The sequence below is a fragment of the Macaca nemestrina genome, chromosome 6 (assembly GCF_043159975.1).
Source record: "Macaca nemestrina isolate mMacNem1 chromosome 6, mMacNem.hap1, whole genome shotgun sequence".
Taxonomy (NCBI): Eukaryota; Metazoa; Chordata; class Mammalia; order Primates; family Cercopithecidae; genus Macaca; species Macaca nemestrina.
Window position 1 is genome coordinate 18,111,030 of NC_092130.1, and position 19,612 is coordinate 18,130,641.

Consider the following 19,612-nt stretch of genomic DNA (forward strand, 5'->3'; position numbering starts at 1 on the left):
GTCCAGTCTTGAGTGCAGTGTCCCTATCTCAGTGTCCCTATCTCAGCTCACTGTAACCTCTGCATTCCGAGTTCTAGCAGTTCTCCCACCTCAGGCTCCCAAGTAGCTGGGATGACAGGTGTGCACCACCACGCCCAGCTGATTTTGTGTGTGTGTGTTTAGAGATGGGGTTTTGCCATATTGGCAAGGCTGGTTTCGAACTCCTGACCTCAGGTGATTCACCTGCCTCAGCCTCCCAAAGTTCTGGGGTTACAGGCGTGAGCCACCATGCCTGGCCAGAGTGCCCTGCATTTAGGGAACAAATAATTTGCTAAATGTTTGTAGTGAGAGGAGAGACCCTGAAGGAGTTTGCTCAAATAATGATGGATGGTTACTGAACTGCCTGTTTAAGGAGGTGACTGGTTAACTATAGGACTTTAGCCTTGTTGAGCAGGATATGCCATCAGGGACCACAGCAGACTTGCTTGAAGCAATAAAGGAAGTTTATTGGCTATATAGGAGAAGAGTCGGCATGGAAAGTAAACAATTGTGGCTGAGGACAAAAATATTATAGAGTGAACACACATATCAGATCTGTATTTTTAGTAAGTGGTCAGAAATACAACATATGAGTCTCTTAGGTAACCTCTATATTAACAAAGCTTGGTTTGGCCTCTGTCAGGCATTCAGTCCTGGAGGGTTTTGATACATATATCCAAAGTTGTCCCCTGATATAGGAGAATTATGACCGTTGCAGTCTCCTTTATGTCTCTGTTTTTCAGGGATATGACAAAATGCTACTACTTCAAGGTCAGGGCAGGCAAAAGCAGAAGCTGGCAATGAGAGGAGACCCAATGCTAACTACAGTGTGTCCAGGTCCACAGGAAAAATACAACACAGAAAACTCTATATAGAGTATCTTCTAACGATAACCCTCTTGATTCTCTTACCTGCTTTTCTGTCTTTTTTTTTTTCTTTGTAGGAGTTATATCTTCCTTATATTATTACACTACAACTAAGGAAGCTATTGATAATGATTATAATTGTTGTTATTAAACTCTTACTTACCGTTTGCTGGATCCTGTTCTAAATATTCTCCATGTGTTCAGATGGTTAATCCCTACCATTCTTTATGCCATTCTGAGCATCCTCACATGGGGTTTGGTGTTACACTAGGACATATTCTTTACTCCTTCCCTTACCAGAAAATCTATAAAACAAAAACAAGAGCAACCAAGGAATGCATTTCCCAAAGATGGAGTTATTCATTTAGGAGTAATAATGCACAGAAGGGTTCAGCAGAAACATCTGAGTGAGGCTTCGCATCTCAGGTCTTGCAGACTTAGCTGTTGAGATGGTAAGCAGACTTCCTTAATAATACTGAGGAAATTTATAACCAGAAACGTAGTGTTTCCGAAGGAAATATTAGACAACAGAAAGTAAACTATAAAACCAAGCCTTTGTTTTATGTGTATAACTGTGGCATAACTATAATTCTATAAAGAGACAGCAAGTAAAATTATAAAAATCAAATGTAACATGAATGAGAACATTCTAGATTTCAAAATTTGGTCCATAATTTTTCCATCTTCAAGGTCTTTGAATTATTCATTCATTGAGTATTTTCTAGAACTTTGCAAAAAACTCAAGATAAAATAGTTGAAAGTCTTCTAGGGGAAAGGGGTTGCCAAGTAGAATCTGACTCTGTTTGAATTTCCTGAATGATGCAGTGGTTTTTAAACAAAATGAAAAGAACATCTCTGCCCTAGGATAAGCTTTACTTAATTTGTCCTGGTAGAAAGAAGCAAGACATTGTAAAGATGTAAGAACACAAGATGAAAAGGATATATACAAAGAAGGAATAATTTAAAACTTGCTGTGTAATAACAATAAATAATATTTGTTTTGTATTTATTACATGACAGGGAAAATACACTGAATCAGCTTATGGTCTGAATGGAAACAAATTCCTCAGTGTAGGCCATAGGAAATATTGTTCATCTTCTCCTGTAAGTCAGAAGAGCCCTTCAAAGTTAATTAATGTGGTTAGTATTTTCTAGACTCAAGGGGAGAGCATCTGACCTATTTTTGGAAATATATCATTGGTCATCTAATATAAAACTGGTAATATCCACCTTAAAATTCAATTAAAAACCAATGGATAAGAATCACATTTAGGAACTCACGATTATTCAATAGAAAATTGTCTCTGCCTCCAGTTCTAGTATTTTTGTTGGCATCTATTATCCTTCAATCATTGAGTGTCCTCATTTAAAAGAGCTTGGTTTTCATGCTCAAACATAGATTGTGAACATATGATATCTAGAGGTAATACTAACTTTACTAGGTCAGTTTTATAGAGCTATACAACGTCTCCTGATGGTTAATTTTATTGCTTGGTGAGGTCTATGGTTTACTCTAACACGATAATCCTACAGAAAATGTTATTAACATTGACCCAGCTCATCCAATGATATTCTTCGTGATGATAAATAGGTCAGCTAAGATGCCTGCAATACAATTCAGGAGATTTAGGAAGGCATAATAGAATCACCCCACCGCTACCATACACACATACACAACACATAAGAAGCAGTCTTCGATAATTGTATTTTTCTCCATGAGACTGTTTTGTAAATAATTTCATAAGCAGTGCAGTTTTAAAGGATGGGAAATAATTAAGTACATTCACATGAATTGGTCCCCTTTTTGATTCATAAATTAAACTGTGTTAGACAGCTTTTTTAATGCCATCCAGATCATCTTTTCTTATTAAATGGTCTTCTCTCTGTCTCCAAAAGCTTGACCTTTATGGATCCCTTTCTTCTTTCACTGGGTTGACTACTGGAAAGAGAGAAAGAGAGAGAGAATGTTCAAGGTATTTATTCTCCCAGGTCTGGTTTCTCCTTGACCTGGCTGCATTCCTCAGCAAAAGGTCGAATCTCCTCTCCAGGTGGAGGTTTCCATATGACTGTCTTAAAGAATTTTTATAACTGCTGTGTCCACTCACTGCTTCAGGAGTGCAAACAGTCCTGGAGATCACCCTTCAACATCTTTGCAAAGAGTCCCTTTATTTAACTCCCTTGAGTTATCCTAATTTGAATGCACCATCTGTTTCCTGCTGACATCCTAATGTGCACATGATCAGATCTCAAAAATGAGTAGCACCATGTCACTCTTGATGATTGAATAGCTTGGTTTGAACAGTTCAGAAATGAATTGCAAGAGGATCCTGCTATTGACAAGTCCCAGCCAGTGCAGCAAAGCTCTTCTAGGGTGGATTGATCTTCCAGTTTGATACTATCACCACGTTTTCTTTGATCTGGTTTTCTAAAAGAAGCCAGTCAGCTTCCACTTGAGATCATCATTGCAGCTAAAAAGTAGAACAAACTGTGCTTCCTTTAGGTATTCAATAATTAGAGATTGTGTGAGGCAAAGATGGCCAGATAGGACAAGTGAAACATTGAAGAACAAACTTTAGCAGCAGCTTCGGTCCATAGAAAAGCACCAAACAGCTGGTCAACCAATCTAATTAAAAATATCAGGATGTGTCCTACTTCAATTGATATCCTTCCTTTAAAACAAAAGAACTGGGAAGCTCTACTTCATGCCTTCTTAGACCATCCACAGGCCTAAAACATGAAGCCCCACAATTTAACTTAGCTTCTTTTTCTTCTTTCTTTAGGATTCAGTTTTGATGTCTCTATTTTTGAAAAACTAAGGTAGATTGTCACAATATTGGGATATGTGCTGTTTTCTGTGTTCCTTTAATATCTTATGTTTATTCCAATGTATCATGCATTTAAAATTCTCTAAATATTTCCAATGTAAACAAAAGCTAGAAAATTTTTGTAATTTTTTAGTGTTCTCTAAGACAGAAAATTTTATAATAATGCTACATTCAAATTTACAAACATTTAGTTAGTATGAAGGCCTTTTATAGGTACCCCACAGAGAAAAAAATACAGTTTTATCATTAAATTAGAATAATTGTATCTGAAGTGACAACATCTTAATAAATACTGATTGAATTATTAAAATATAAATAAATATCATTATTAAACTAAAATTTACCAATCACATCTTTAGGCCTAACTTTATACATATATTTGTTTCATTTGACTTATAGAACTTTTCAAAATAGCATTATTATTTCATTTTCGCTGATTAGGAATTTAATATTAGCAAGGCTAATAATTCCATTCAAGGCACAATATTGGGAGTCATAGTACCAAGGTTTGAAACCATTGTCTACCTAAGTTCAGAACCTATGCTCTTCCTGCTGTTCACACTGCCCCTAGAGCACTAGGAATGGGCCATAAACTGGAGAGGTCCTGGTATCTACCATAAACAATAGATGCAAGTAAATGTTTTCCAAAGGACAGATTTTTTAGTACTTAATAATCTAGTGAATTAAGAGGTCAGGACTCAGAGGTCTAGAAACAAGAATAATAACAAAAAACAGCTAACTGCCTCTGATCACCTTACTATTTCAATAACGTTAGGTTCTTTTTTGGAATTCAGCTTGGTCACAGGTAGGAAAAATTAATAGAACTAATGGCAATGATCAATTCTACCTATATTCTTTTAGTTGAGTATAGTGTAGAAGATTGAGGTTTAAAGGAAGAAAGTTGGATTAATCTTAATGTGCCTTCACTCACCTGAGCAGAAACATCTCTTTTTTCCATAATCTAGAGTATGGAAGAAGCCGTCCATCTGGGTGATGTTCTAGTGCAATTGGAGTTATTTCATAGGATGGGAAATGAGTGACAGCAAGAAAGGGTTTCTGCAAGGCCTTAAGCTGACACTGTTCAGCTGGAAAATCTGCAGAAGAGGTTGTGTTAAACTTGTTTCTGAAAGCAGTTAAACAGGTTATAAGACAGAACACTGCAATCACCTTTGAAGTAAACGAGCCCAAACTTTCTAAATATTCATGATGTCTGAGTCGGTCCTAGATACAGCTGGTTAGAAAATGTCTTGGTAATCTTCAGTTGGTTGTCCAGAAAGAGTTAAGGAACTAGAAATTATTGTTGAAGTAGAACAACATTTGTGTATATGCTGAAAAAATAGAGAACTAAGAAGAACCAGCAATAGAAGCTAAATTTATTTTAGAGGTATACCTTCTGGTTGAGACTAACTCTTGCAATAAACAGAGATTAAAAGATGATGCAATAGGAGATGTGGCAAAGAAATTGTAGACAGAAAAAATGGTTAAACTGTGACTTATATAACTTGAAGATGATAGCAAATATAAATGCTGATTTTATTTTATTAGAAATTATCTTTTCAAGTGACAGATGCACGTCAATTATATGCTAGGTAAATCTTTTTTGCCATTACATTTGTCTTTTGAAAAAGCTTTAAGATCAGCAATTACTGGATTTGAAGTTGCCTTCGTGTTTCTTGAAAATATAACAGTGCATGATTTGCAGGGATTTTGTATTACTTATTACTTCAGGAGAGTTAATTTAATAAACTCCCTGGAGGCCGAGCGCGGTGGCTCAAGCCTGTAATCCCAGCACTTTGGGAGGCCGAGACGGGCGGATCACGAGGTCAGGAGATCGAGATCATCCTGGCTAACCCGGTGAAACCCCGTCTCTACTAAAAAATACAAAAAACTAGGTGGGCGAAGTGGCGGGCGCCTGTAGTCCCAGCTATTCAGGAGACTGAGGCAGGAGAATGGCGTGAACCCAGGAGGCAGAGCTTGCAGTGAGCTAAGATCCGGCCACTGCACTCCAGCCTGGGCGACAGAGTGAGACTCCGTCTCAAAAATAAATAAATAAATAAATAAATAAATAAATAAATAAATTCCCTGGAAATCATCACACTCTCTGAGCTCTGCAAGGCAAAGAATCACATATCACTAGTCTCTCCTTAGAGCCTGACACAATGATGAACATGTAGAAAGTTTGTTTCATTATAGAACACAGAATTAAAATGCCTGATATGTCACAAAAACAGGGTGGGTTGATTATTTCTTTTTTGACTTTTAGCTAGTCCCAGGGCTAAATTTCTTAAGGACCCATTAATCAGCAATGTCAAAAGACCTGGAGGAAAACACATTAGTTCTAAACTTCATTTGTTTCTGTACAACCTTCACATATTTTTTTACGGGTCATCAGTATTGCAACTAGTCAACACTAGTTGACTTATAATGCGGTGCTTACAATATTCTAGTCACTGGTTTGAGCATTTATTTATGTTAACAAATTTAATCCTCCAATAATCTTGTGGGTAAATATCATGCTTATCTGGTCAATATAGTGGAGTTAAGAAGTTAAGAAACTTGTTTAAGTGGTGGAGTCAGAATTTATACTGGATTCTTGCTAGAGTTTAAGATCTTAAATATTATATAATACTGCTTCTCAATGTTGTCAAATTTTATCAAATATTTTTCTTAAACTCACTATGCACATATTTTTTTCCAGAAAAACTTCATTCGCTGTGCTCATATATATATACACATTTTCTTAATACTTCTTAAAGTAAAATATTTATTAAAACACATTTTAAAAATTCTGTCTAAAAATAAACTCACATAGAACTAATGAAACATGTACCATATTTGAGAGTCACTTGCTTGGTAGAAAACATGGATTTCTGAATCACAAGAGCTTTCTATTCTAGACCAGGGATCACAAGCACAGGGACACACATCAGAGAGCGGGTTTGCTCATTCTTTAAAATGCCGTTGGCAGACACCAAGTAATCCCCTACAGTTCTCCTTCCCACTGAACACAGGTGAGACTGCCCATTATTTCTTAATTCATAATTCTGGGAAATTATCACACATACAACAAAATTCATACGAAAGGTGAAACAAAATTATCCCTATTTTAGACCCAGTTCTGTTATAAGTCATTATATTACTTTAAGGTAGATTTTCAATTCTAATATGCATCAGTTTCTCCTGCTGTACAACTAGAGGTTTGGTTAACTTTATGATCAATTCTAGTTGTAGAAATTTGTTCTGTGACTTTTTAATTAATGGTCGGTCAAGTGGGGCTGTAAGAGTAAACAAAGAAGAGACTCAGGAAAACAAAGTTTATTACATAACCACAGGTCCTAGAGAGACAGAGTCACTGCACACCAAGAAAAAGCCATGAGAGGAACACCTATGGAGTGGGCTCAACTAAGCAAGTAGAGAGCCTAAAGAGATAGAGAATTTGTGGGCAACTGCCATTATTAGGGATCAGTGCGGAGGACATACGAAAAGGCATGAGACTTCACTGGGGTTTTTGAATATCACTAGGTCATAACCAGGGAAGGGCAGGAAGGGAAACTTGTGGCAGGAGCCATCATTATCACAGTGGGGAAGGATGTTCCCAGCCTATTTGTGTAGATGTTGAGGCTATAGAAAAGAAAAATAAATATGAACTTCAAAAAAAGTTATAATATAAACCCATAATGTTATCACTTTATTTCTCTGCCCCTTCTATATACTTATTTCCAATTTTCACCACAAATTATTTATTTTTATTTTTATTTTACTTTAAGTTCTGGGATACATGTGCAGAACGTGCAGGTTTGTTACATAGGTGTATATGTGCCATGGTGGTTTGCTGCACCTATCAACCCATCATCTAGGTTTTAAGCCCTGCATGCATTAGGTATTTGTCCTAACGTTCTCCCTCCCCTTTTCCCCTACTCCCTGACAGACCCTGGTGTGTGATGTTCCCCCTCCTGTGTCCATGTATTCTCATTGTTTAGCTCCCACTTATGAGTGAGAACGTGGTTTCATCACAAATTCTTAAGAGAAGTTGGATATCATAAACATTACCACACAATCTATAATAATGGAAAGAGCCGTCAATAATCCACTTTCAATAAAGAATAGAACAACCTATGGAAAATCAACAAAGAAGCAAAGAACTTAAACAACACTTCCAACCAAACGGACCTAACAGGCATAAATGGAACACCCCACCCAGTGACAGCAGAATGCACATTTTTCTCGATTGCACATGAAACATTCTTCAGAAGAGATCACATGTTAGGTCATAAAATAAGTCTTGATAGATTTTAAAACATTGAAAATTATACAAAGTATCTTTTCTATTCGCAAAGGAATGAAACTAGAGATCTATATCAGAGAAAAAATTTAAAAACACACAAATATATGAAAATTAAAAAACACACTCTTAACCATTGGGTCAAAGAAGAGATCACAAGGGAAATTAGAAGATATCTTGAGACAAATGAAAATGAAAACACCATTTTCTAAAATTTATGAGATGCAGCAAAAGCAGTGCTAGGTGGGAAATTTAGAGCTATAAACTCTTACATTAAAAAAGGAAATATTTCATATCTACTTTAAAAACTACAAAATGTTTACAGCTTAAGGAACTAGAAAAGAACAAACTCACCCAGAGGCAGTAGAAAGACAGAAATAAGGATGAGATCAGAGATAAACAAAAGCGAGAATAGACCAAACAGAGAAAATCAATGAAACCAAGAGTCAGTTCTTTGAGTGACTAAACAAAATTGACAGACTTTTAGCTACGTTGACTTAAAAACTTTAAAGAGAGAGAGAGAGAGAAAAGATTAACATAACTAAAATCTGAAATGAAAAAAGGGAGAGAACTACAGATTTTACAGACAAATTTGGGTTTTACGACCCAACTTTGTTGATTGGCAGTTGGTGGTGCTTCCTTTCTCAGTATTCTAGAAAGGAACATCATCCATTTAAAAGATTCCTGAGAAAGCAGTAACTTTTCCAAAATAGTTACCTATAAATGTCCTGAAGAATCCCTTTATCTTGTTTATGTAAATATTATAAAAATTATCTGGGGTTTTAGGCTGAACACCTGTTCCATTCAAGAGAAAAATAGTCTGAGCTCTCTAGACATGTGTCAGTCATAGCCCTTGACACTCCTTGTCCTGTTTAGAAACCTTAAATTAAACAAACAAAACAAAACAAAGTCATAAGTATAATTCGATAGATCATACTGTACAATGCATTCATGATGCATACAGTATGCGCCATGACGACACATGCTGAGCTACCTGTAGCTGAGTTAATGTGGTTCATCGTGTGTTGACTAACATGTTAGAAAGTTTAATTATCATCCTGCTATAAACGGTGAAATAGTTTTCAGAATTTGGTGAATCCAGCTTTATGGTTTATAATTTATTACCACAATATTGGGGGAAACAGGACTACATTAAGCCATTTGAGTCCCTTGAAAATGGCCCTTAATCAAAAAAAAAAAAAAAAAAAAACGAGTCTGATGATTTCTGTAACTGTCATTTGCATAGGCCAAAAACATACATGTTCAAAGTCCAGAAAGGAAGGAATGATTGAACACTTTCAGGGCTATGTTTTGTTACCTTTAAATTTTGACCATTTGTGCATTAAAATGTATTCTTAATCAGTGGTGTTCACATATATAGAAGGAGACAAAAGGGAAAAACGCACTTGTACTTACAATTTGAAACCCCACAGTTGATTAGAATTGCTTCTTTGACAGCTGAGAAAAATTGTAGTTGCATGAGTTTTTATCTATGAAATATTTACTGGTGAAACATTGTATAATATTTACAATGCATAAACTTTCTTATAGTTAATACCTATTTTGGTTAACATTGCCTAATGCCAGCACCAGGAAAGAGCAATTAGCAAACTTCCTTTAGGGTTCACTTTTCCTTTCTGGTGAAAAATAAGTTTTTAAACATATTACATCTATTTATTGATCAGTTTGGATGGTTTGTACCCAGTATTATTTTAGTAGTAAAGATCCAGATTCAGGCTGTGTTTCTCATGCTGATGCCTACAATGCAGGGCAGGGCTTGGCTTATATTCTGTCTTCATACAGGGAGAAAATCAGATAGTGCTAGATTTGAATTCTCACTCGGGTACTTAATAATTGTATAATCTTGGTCCAGTCACTTAAACTGTCTGTCTTCATCCATAAGATGAGAACAATAAAGCCTACTTTATAAGACTGTTATAAAGACTAAATGACAATATGTATATATAATGTTTATAGCATAGTGTCTGACACATTACAAGTGTTCACTAAAATATAGCTGCTACTATCATTGTCATTTTTTCACCACAGAGGCATAAATAACTTAACAGATAAAGTCACTAAGAGTCACAATTTTGGATATCACCTACATAATGAATATTATATCCATCTATTGATGAATTCTATAAAGAAAATCACTGGAAAGAAAATAGAAGATTTCTGAGCCTCAGATTCTTCAATATGCTGCTCTGATTTGAATAGCAGTACGCATTGGTTCCTCACAGCATGTCACATTGTATCATTATATGCTCATGAAAAAAAAATGACATACTCACTAAAGTCCACTTTGAAGAAGGAAAAAAATAAGAAATCAAATGGCTCTTTGCTGTCCCTACAATTTGAATGTGACAAAAGAAAGGTGCTACTGAGGAACATGACTAACTTCAAGAATACAAATTGGCATATAACTAATCTTATTGATTTAATTATTAATTTCCTTTGAAATGAATGCATTAGTTGCATGTTTTTAAGTTTTATTACATCTTTGATGTTGGGTTATTTTATATTGTATTTTAGTTGACATAATTAATGAAACATCCTGTCATCATAATACAGCATAAGGAAAAATGACACTTTGGTGGGTGTTTCAGAAATAAATCATAAATGATAGACATGAACAACTTGGTAGTTCCCTATATCAATCAGTGGAGGTACCCGAAATTATCTTATTTTTTTTATTTGAAAAAATACGAATTTAAACACTTTTGTCAAGAACTATTTATGGATGCCAATAAATACAAAAACTCTGTCCAAAGATCTTCATTCACCTTAAGACTTGAGATATTTTTGACTGAAAAAGAAATGAAAAATGAAAGTATGGATTTTGAGACTTTCTTGATATTTCTTTTTTTCTTTGGAAAAATTAGAAATGGTTTATCATTAACAGCATGTTCTACCAACTCTTTCTAAAATCTCCTTGGAAATATTGTAGCTTGGGAATTACAAACATGAGGCCTCACTACTCACATAAAGTAAAATTGTTTTTTATTAATACTAACAGAGTTTTATTCACTTGGAAATACTTGTAGAAATTTTACAGAAGAGAAAATTAGAGACAAATATGAGCAGTTAAGAAGTACATTTAAAAATGTATAATTAACTACTTTAAAATGAGACTTTATGTCAGCAAATACATGACTTTCTTTAGAATAAAGTAGCTTGTCTTGGAGGTATGACTCGGAGGTGTAAAAATAACAATAAAAATACAAGCTTAATAGTAAATATCTACTTTTCACTGGGATGTACAAAGCTGCAAGAGACTATGGGCTCCACTTTAATAAAAAGAGCAAGCTAAAGAAGCTACAAAGTCAACATTAAAACAAACAAAGAAAGCAAATAAAACAAAACATCAGAGAGCTGAAGATGAAAACAAAACAACATCAAAAATGTATGAACTCCACTTCAGAAAGTGATGGACCCTTTCGAAGGCAGAAGAACCTCCCAGCTGCTTTGATTTCTGGTGAAGAGAGAGGAGGAGAAGAATCTTCCTGAGAAAGGCAGATGGAGAAACCAGCTGAACATTTAATACAATTTTAATGGACATTTGTGGGCTGGTTTGTTGGATTAGAGTACTGAGGAACCCCAGTCACAAATTCAGTTGCATTCTTCTACTAATTTTTTTCTACTAATCTTTCCTTAATCAAAAGCTGAGATAGAACAGGAGAATTAAGCGGAATCCCATCCCTGAGGTGCTGTCCCCACAGCACCTTGCTTACTTTAGTTGAGCAGGGCAGGAGAGCCAGAGAACAACTACCTGAGACACAATGGGTCATTGTCAAATGCAGGTAACCGCTGTCAGCGATGGTGAGGAGGACAGGAAAGCTGAGATAAATCCCTCTAAGTCACTCTTCACCATCTCTGTGTGTGTTGCGGAAATCTTCCAAAGGCTGAGTGAGGTAGCAACTCTGAGAAAGAGAAATCCTTCTCGGGCACCCCTGGTGTTCACTGAAAGCATTGCAGCTCTGCTTCAAAGGGTCCAATGTAGAACAGCTGAGGGAGGAAGATTCCCGGAAAACTTCCCAAGGATTAACCTAGACATCAGAGGGGATTTCTCAGTGGCCCAACGGCCTGGTGCCAAGCTTAAATTAGAAAGTGACTTCCCACGGCTTGAAAGCTGGCATCCGGAAAGGCACATGAAAATTATTGACATTTTGTTGATGTTCAAGTCCAAAGTTTGCATGAAGGAAATGTCGTTGTTCTTTTCACCAAATAGTGTAAGCCAATGGTGAACCAAAGGAATAAAGCTGCAACGAAGTCCAGGCCCAGGTAAAATATGGCTATACTCAGCCCAGCAGTAGAGACCTTACAGAAATAAGGGTGTTCCATTTTCTAGGCTAAATATTGTTTTGCTAATGTACTAGATACTTTTATATTCAATATCTGATGTACGGTAAAAATTACTAAACATGCCGGAACAATAAAGTGTAGTCCATAGTCAAGAGAGGAAACAGGCTGGGCTCTGTTTCTCACGCCTGTAATCCCAACACTTTGGGAGGCCGGGGTGGGTGGATCACCTGAGGTCAGGAATTGGAGACAGCCTGGCCAACATGGTGAAACCGTGTCTGTACTAAAAGTACAAAAAAAATTAGCTGGGCGTGGTGGCATGTGACTGTAGTCCCAGCTATTTGAGAGGCTGAGGCAGGAGAATTACTTGAACCTAGGACGCAGAGGTTGCAGTGAGCTGAGATTGCGACATTGCACTCCAGCCTGTGCGACACGGTGAGACTCCATTACACACAAAAAAGAGAGAAAACAGAAAATTCACACAGATACAGAGATAGCCTAGATTTGAAAAGCTTATGGATGGATTTAGTTGAAAAAATGTGTAACATTTAATAATAAATGGTATATTTCATCACAGGTATAAAAACTATAAAAATAAACCAAATGAATTCAATTGACAGATTTAGCAGCATGCTAGAAACTAAAAAGGAAAGGGTCAGTGAACTTGAAGGCAATTCTATAGGAATTATCAAATTGAAACACAAAGTACAAATAAGTTTTAATAAAAATAGCTGGAAAAACTGGTTGGTTGAATGGAAAAAATAATCTCATCCCCTTTCGCTGTACATATATGAAGAAGATATAAAAGCTAAAAAAAAATAGTGATCCTCAAGTAAAATATGGAGAAGTTAAAGGATGCATAGAAAGATTCAGAGGCAGAAATTTCAGTCACTATGTGTGCTGGCTCTATTCCATTTTTGTTCTGTCAGTAAAATTGATTATTGCACACTTTGAAAAAGTCCTTTATTCACTTGCACTGTGTTATTATATTAGTATAGTACTTTGTACTGAATGACCCCTGAGTAAGAATGAGGATACTAGTTGTCCAACCTTGTTGACAAAATTTTATATTGTAGTATTTCTATTAGCTATTCCAGCATTTGTGAAATTATAAGTTTTTGTAGCTTTAATTTATAATTCCCTAATGACTAATAATTTTGAGTACTTTTACAAGCTTATTGATCATTAATTTATCTTTCTTTAGATGTACCCAAGTCTTTTATCCATTTTTAATTGGTTTGCTTGCCTATAGAAGTTTGTTATATAAGTTTTCTGTATATTATAAATTTGAGCTTTTGCCAAACATATGTATTACAAATAGTTTTTTTCTCAGAGTGTGGCTTGTTAACTTATTTTCTTACTAATGTCTTTGATGAGCAGATGTTTTTAATTTTGATGAATATGATTTGTCATTTTTTCTTGTATAGTTAGTACATTTTGGTCTAAGAAATCTAAGAAATACATGTGTACTCCAAGATTATGAAGATATTTGCTCAAATTTTCATTTAAAATCTTTACTCTGACATTTATATTTGTGTCTAAGATAAATATAAAGAAAGATAAATGAATGTTCAAAAAAGGTACTAAAAATCATTAGTCATTACGAGAATAAAAATTAAAGCTACAAAACGATATAATTCCACAAATGTTGGAATAGCTAATAGAAATACTACAATATAAAATTTTGGCAAGAATGTTGGACAACTAGTATCTTCATTCTTACTCAGGGTTCATTAAGTACAAAGCACTGTATTAATAAAGCAATGCAATGCAAATGAATAAGGGGTTTTTCCGAAGTGTGCAATAAGCAATTTTAATGACAGAACAAAAATGAAATCCAGCCAGCACATATAGTGACTGAAATTTCTGCCTCTGAATCCTTCTATGCATCCTTTAAATTCTCCATATTTTACTTGAGGATGAGATTTTCTTTTCTTTGTTTTCTTCTTTCTTTCTTTTTTTTTTTTTTTTTTTTTTTGCTTTCATGTCTTCTTTGTACCTCTAAAAGTGCAATTTATTCTTGGCATTATTCTGAACAAGGAACATATTCTGGCCTATTCTGTTCGCTGTGTTTTTGTTTAAGCTCATATCATCACTTAATTTTCCTGGTCTTCTCAAGTCCAGTTTGAAACACTTAGAATCTCTTCTTTGCTCAATTGTGACCACAGGGATGAAATAGATATTAAATACAGCACCTAGCCTCATATCTTCATCTGGCAAATGGCAGTTTCAAATATGGGAGCACGAGCTATGCAAGGAACCCTACATGTATTTATTACAAAATTTAACCTCATAAGGTTTCTATGTAGAATCAATGAAAAAATGCATATAAAATACAAAGTAGAGTACCTTGCACACAGTAAGAAAATAATAGATCTTTTACTTTTATCAAAACCTTATAATAACAATAAATTATAATTGCATGCATCTTATAAATCTATTATTGTAGACCTTTTGTTATTATTATTTGAAAATTTACCAGGACACAGAGCATGCTGTGAACACTTTAGTACATACTTAAGACTTGTTTATGTTTTTAGTAAAGGGATATGCAATGCAAAAGAAATTAAATTTATTAATTACTATGTCTTTATGTCAACTTGACCTTTATATTTTTGTAACACCATTTAAAGGGTGAAAAATTTCAAAGTAGAGTCATGTCATTTATTCTAAATATTCTTAGTCATGTCAAATACATTGTTTATATAATAGCGTAATTAATCTAGAATAAAATGAAAGTGCTTGACTCTCCAGAAGTATAGTTCTGGTCTGTGTTACCATCATGAGATTGCTTTACATCAGATTAATTCCAGGATTTATAAAATAGCGTTAAACAACCAGAGAATGAATAGTAAATTCATAGCTGTGCAGAAGATGGTTTCTAGCTGAGCTACAGCAAATATTTTGATTATAAGATAATAATTTTCTTGAGGGCTGGAAATACACTTGATCATAACTTTATCTCACTGTTTAGCAAAGTGCCTAGTATAGAGTAGGTATCACTAACTGTATCATTGTTACATGATCTTCAGGTAGTGCATTTTCTTTTCGTGTGCTTCACCTGTTCTATATTTTAGTGATACCTCATAATATAGAAAACATGATTTTGAGAAACTTATCACAAGATGACTTATATGAACCCCTATTTTCTTGTACATATACAAATAATTTAATGTATTTTATTCAATGTTAACCTACTAGTAAATGGAAAATCTGAAATTAGAAACAGATCTGACTGCATACTAAATTTGCATTCCAAAGTGATATATATATATATATATAGAAGCATGAACATCAATTAAAATAGTTAAGGTTTTCCTAAAAGGAAATGTCTTCATTTAAATTTAACTAACTTCCCAAGATACCCCATGATGTTACATTAATTTTAAGGAAACATGCTGAAATAGAAATTGTTAATTTGAAAACTCCCTTATTGATATTAAGTATGCTCAACAAAGGACTCAGTCACAGCATGTGGCACTTTAGAATAGTCAAATTAAATTTACTGAGCTGTAGGTTTATTGCTTTGATAAGCACAGTGTATATTTACTATTTCTGTCATATATTTTCCGTAATTAAAGCAACTGTTATCTCATTTGACAAATAGCAGAAAAAATGCTCTTCAAAAAAGGATTTTCACTGAATTCTTCTTTTTTTTTTTCCTCAGAAGCATTAAGTAACACACTGTGCTCAAAAGCCTGGCTGCTTAGCAAATCAAACCATCTCATGTCTTATGCCCAGTATTCGATGTCTTTCTTCAGTTACCCTCTAATTCTCAACCTGTCTATTCTCACTTTTGTAAAATCTCCTTTATTAAGTCAAACCTTTTCTACTTTTGACTCTGTTTTGTACATGTTTTATTCTTCCTCTACTCCATTTCATGCACACTATTTTGATGCTCAGATGAAAAGTTACCCAATTTGAGATGAATTTCCTTATTATTTCCATAGCTTCGAATTTTCTTACCTTCTTGGAAAAATCCATATTCTGATTGCCAATATGGCAAGAACTGAGCTCTTTCCTACTCTTGATCCACATATTTCTAGGGAATCTGTTGACATTGGATGAGGCAATCTAGAAGAAATCCTGGAAGAGGAAATATTTGGTCTGAGACTTACATGATGAGAAGAAGCAGTTCTATGGAAATCTGAGGACAGCATTCCACGCAGAGAAAAGATAAGGGCAAGAGTTGGGGGTAAAAATAGACTTTTCTTTTTTTATCAATTGAAAGAAGACACAGTAGCCAAAGTATAATGTACAATGGGGACAGGAGTAAGAGATGAGATTGAAGGAGTTTCCAAGACGAGATCCTAACACGGCCTTAAATGTGTGGAAAGTGTCTGGATTTTATGTTAAATATGCAGAACGCTATTGGAATATTTTAAAAAGAAAGCTCATATGTTCTGACACATATTTTTTAAAAATCATTTTGGCTATTGAGGGGAAAATGCACTAAGGGTATTACAGAATAAGTCTCCTCTGTGGCCATGGGAAAATCCGATACGGACTTCGTCAGCTGTCAAATGGGGATAATAGCTTCACAGAATCATGACAAATTATGCTCCTTTATGAGAAAAATGTAGACGCAGGTATGATGAAAATAAAGATATTAGAAAAGATCTTGAAATTTATGGAAAAAAATGCCTATGGCAATGTAAGGAACATAGTCTATTCGAGAAATCAGAAAAGTGGAGAATAACAGCAATAAGTTATGCAAGTAACTAAAGGAGAAAAAGAAAATGGAGTCTCCACTGAGCCACCTTCCGAACTCATTGGTTTTATTGTCCTTGTTTTTTCATTTTCTGATTTCATTGGTTAGCTTAGGCTCTTTTCTACTCTCGATGTAACTTTCATTATTTATTAAATATGTTGAGAGACCAGTATAGTAAAAGTGAGGAGTCAATAGAAAAAAAAAAAAAAAGAGGGCTCAAAACAAGAGCATCAATGAAGAAAATACTTGTAGCAGCTATTTCCAAGCTGCTTGAGACACTCACCTAGCTATTTCATGAAATCTGTCTGATTTTCTGTTTTCTGCTCTTGTCCAGGAATACTCAATGGAATGTACAGGGCGAAGAACAAAGAATGATGCTGCTGATTCGTTCCACGTATCCACAACCGTGTCTGTGAATTAAGATTGAAATCTTAATCCAGGCTTTCTTTAACACTGGAAACAAGTGATGCACAAATTATTTTAATAATTGATATTAACTTTGCTTATTTTCTCTACTGTTGAAGTCACTATGTGTGAAAGTATTAGCGCATTCACATCAGAAAGAACAATAAACACGTCCCTAATATCTTATCTCTGTGTCTGAGGAAGCAAAGACTTTGTTTGTCTACTTAAGGGAGCATTCTTGTTTATTCGTGATCATCAATATGGGAAACTTGTGAACTTTTCTGTTTGTTATTTTCGCAAAAGTGGTTTTCAATCCACCTTAAGGTGCAAAATGTGCAGTGTTGCATAAAGCTAGTTTGGATGCAAAAATAAAGTCATTTCTTTGACTTCAGATAATTCATTGCTCATCCAAAAAAAGTTCCACTTTGTATTAATATTTTATTGTGCAAACAATAGATAGATACAATCTCTTTATAAGAATTTCAACTTGCTTATAAGGTTACAGTCCACTTTTCTCATTGCCCAGAAATATTCGGTACCTCTCTTTTCATTGTGAGGTAACTATCCTTCAGTTTGTGAAAACTTCCAACTTATATTTACATTCATGCAATATATTTATGGATACAAAAATAAACCCACAAAATATCTAATATTTTTCAAATAAATGTTATCAATCCATACATGTTGTCCTGAACTTTTTGAAAAATTTAACACGGTGTCTTCAAAATAATCCTGTATTTCTACAGATTATTTTCAGCTATTGTGTAATATATTGTTAATTTTTTTGTAAATGAGAAGAACCTAAATGCTATGACTAGGAAAAAATATTTTCTATCTGTTTTCAAATCAGTACTGAGGCATCTCTCTTCTTTTTATGTGGAATCTTTGGCAATAGCTCAAGTTTCTAGAAAAAAAAAAAAAATCAAATGTAATGATTTACTTTCCAGTGATGTAAGCCCAGCAATAATGGAATAATATTGGACTCTAATTTAGTATTTTAAAAATTTATCACCAATAATCTAGTTGTGAGAGTTACAAAAGAAATTCAGTGAATTTTGCAGAAACTTAGTCTCCTCATCTGTAGAATGAATGGTTGTGCTGTAGGATCTACTACCTTTGATACAGGAGAGGGGGCAGGGAAGTGATGGGTAGAGAAAAGCAGGGTCCCTGGCAAGGGCTCCACCCTTGGGCCTGTGCCCACGGACCTAGGTGAGCACAGACACTCCTGTTTTCATGCCCAAATGTTGCATTTTTCAAGGCCACCCTGGCCCTCCATGCCCTCCATCCGGTGCCTTTAAAAACCTGAGACCCTAGTGGGTATACACACATGCCTCTAGACGTTGAGAGAAACACACCAGTAGAAGAACACACAGGTGGCTGGATGTTGAGAGGTGCAGAGAAGCAGAAGAATATACTGACAGGTGCCAGCAGATGCCAGTAGGCTGTCAAAGGTGAGACCACGTGGAATTCGGTGGGAGGTAGGGGTTGGAGGAGAGTTTGGCCACTGGGTGGCCTGATTCTGGGGAAGTCCACCTTCCCAATCCATCCTGCTTCTGGCTCCCCATTCATCACTGAGAGCTACTTCAAACATTCAATAAAACCCTACACTCATTATCCAAGCCCACTTGCGATCCAATTTTGCCAGTACACCAAGGCAAGAACCCTGGGGTACAGAAAGTCCTCTTGCAATAAAGCAGAGGATCTAATTGAGCTGATTAACACAAGCCACCTACAGATGGCAAAACTAAAACAGCACACTGTATCCCCTGCCCACTGGGGTTTCAGGAGATGTAAACATTCACCTCTAGACACTGCTGTGGGGTCAGAGCCTTACAACCTGCCCATATGCATGCTCCCCTAGAGGTATGAGCAGCAGGGCACCAAAGAAGCAAGCCGCACTCTCATCACATGCCATGTGAGGGAGATAAAGAATCTTTCCCATTTCACTTTCATGGCAGTATTGTGACGGTGACTTGGAGTAAGTAATAGATGTGAAACCATTTGGATGCTTACTAGGGATTTATTAAAATGGCTAGCAGACATACATTGTTTGCTTCTTATTCTCTATCAATTGATATTATGTTATTGATACATAACAAACAACCTCCAAACTCAGTGGCTTAAAGTACGTTTATTATTTCTCAGGCATTTGCAGTTTGCTTGGGTTTAGGCAGAGCTAGGATGGACTCTGCTGAAGTGACTC

At 35.3% G+C, this 19,612-nt stretch overlaps 1 long non-coding RNA gene across 1 annotated transcript in view; it reads left to right on the top strand.

The window, feature by feature from the left end:
* The window catches only part of LOC139363562 (uncharacterized), a 39,345-nt gene extending 21,276 nt beyond the window's left edge, over positions 1-18,069 (top strand). The window contains exons 2-3 of the long non-coding RNA XR_011624206.1: positions 16,340-16,488; positions 17,339-18,069. This is a non-coding gene — a long non-coding RNA (uncharacterized lncRNA). The remainder of the gene's footprint in view (positions 1-16,339; positions 16,489-17,338) is intronic.
* Positions 18,070-19,612: the final 1,543 nt, after the last annotated feature.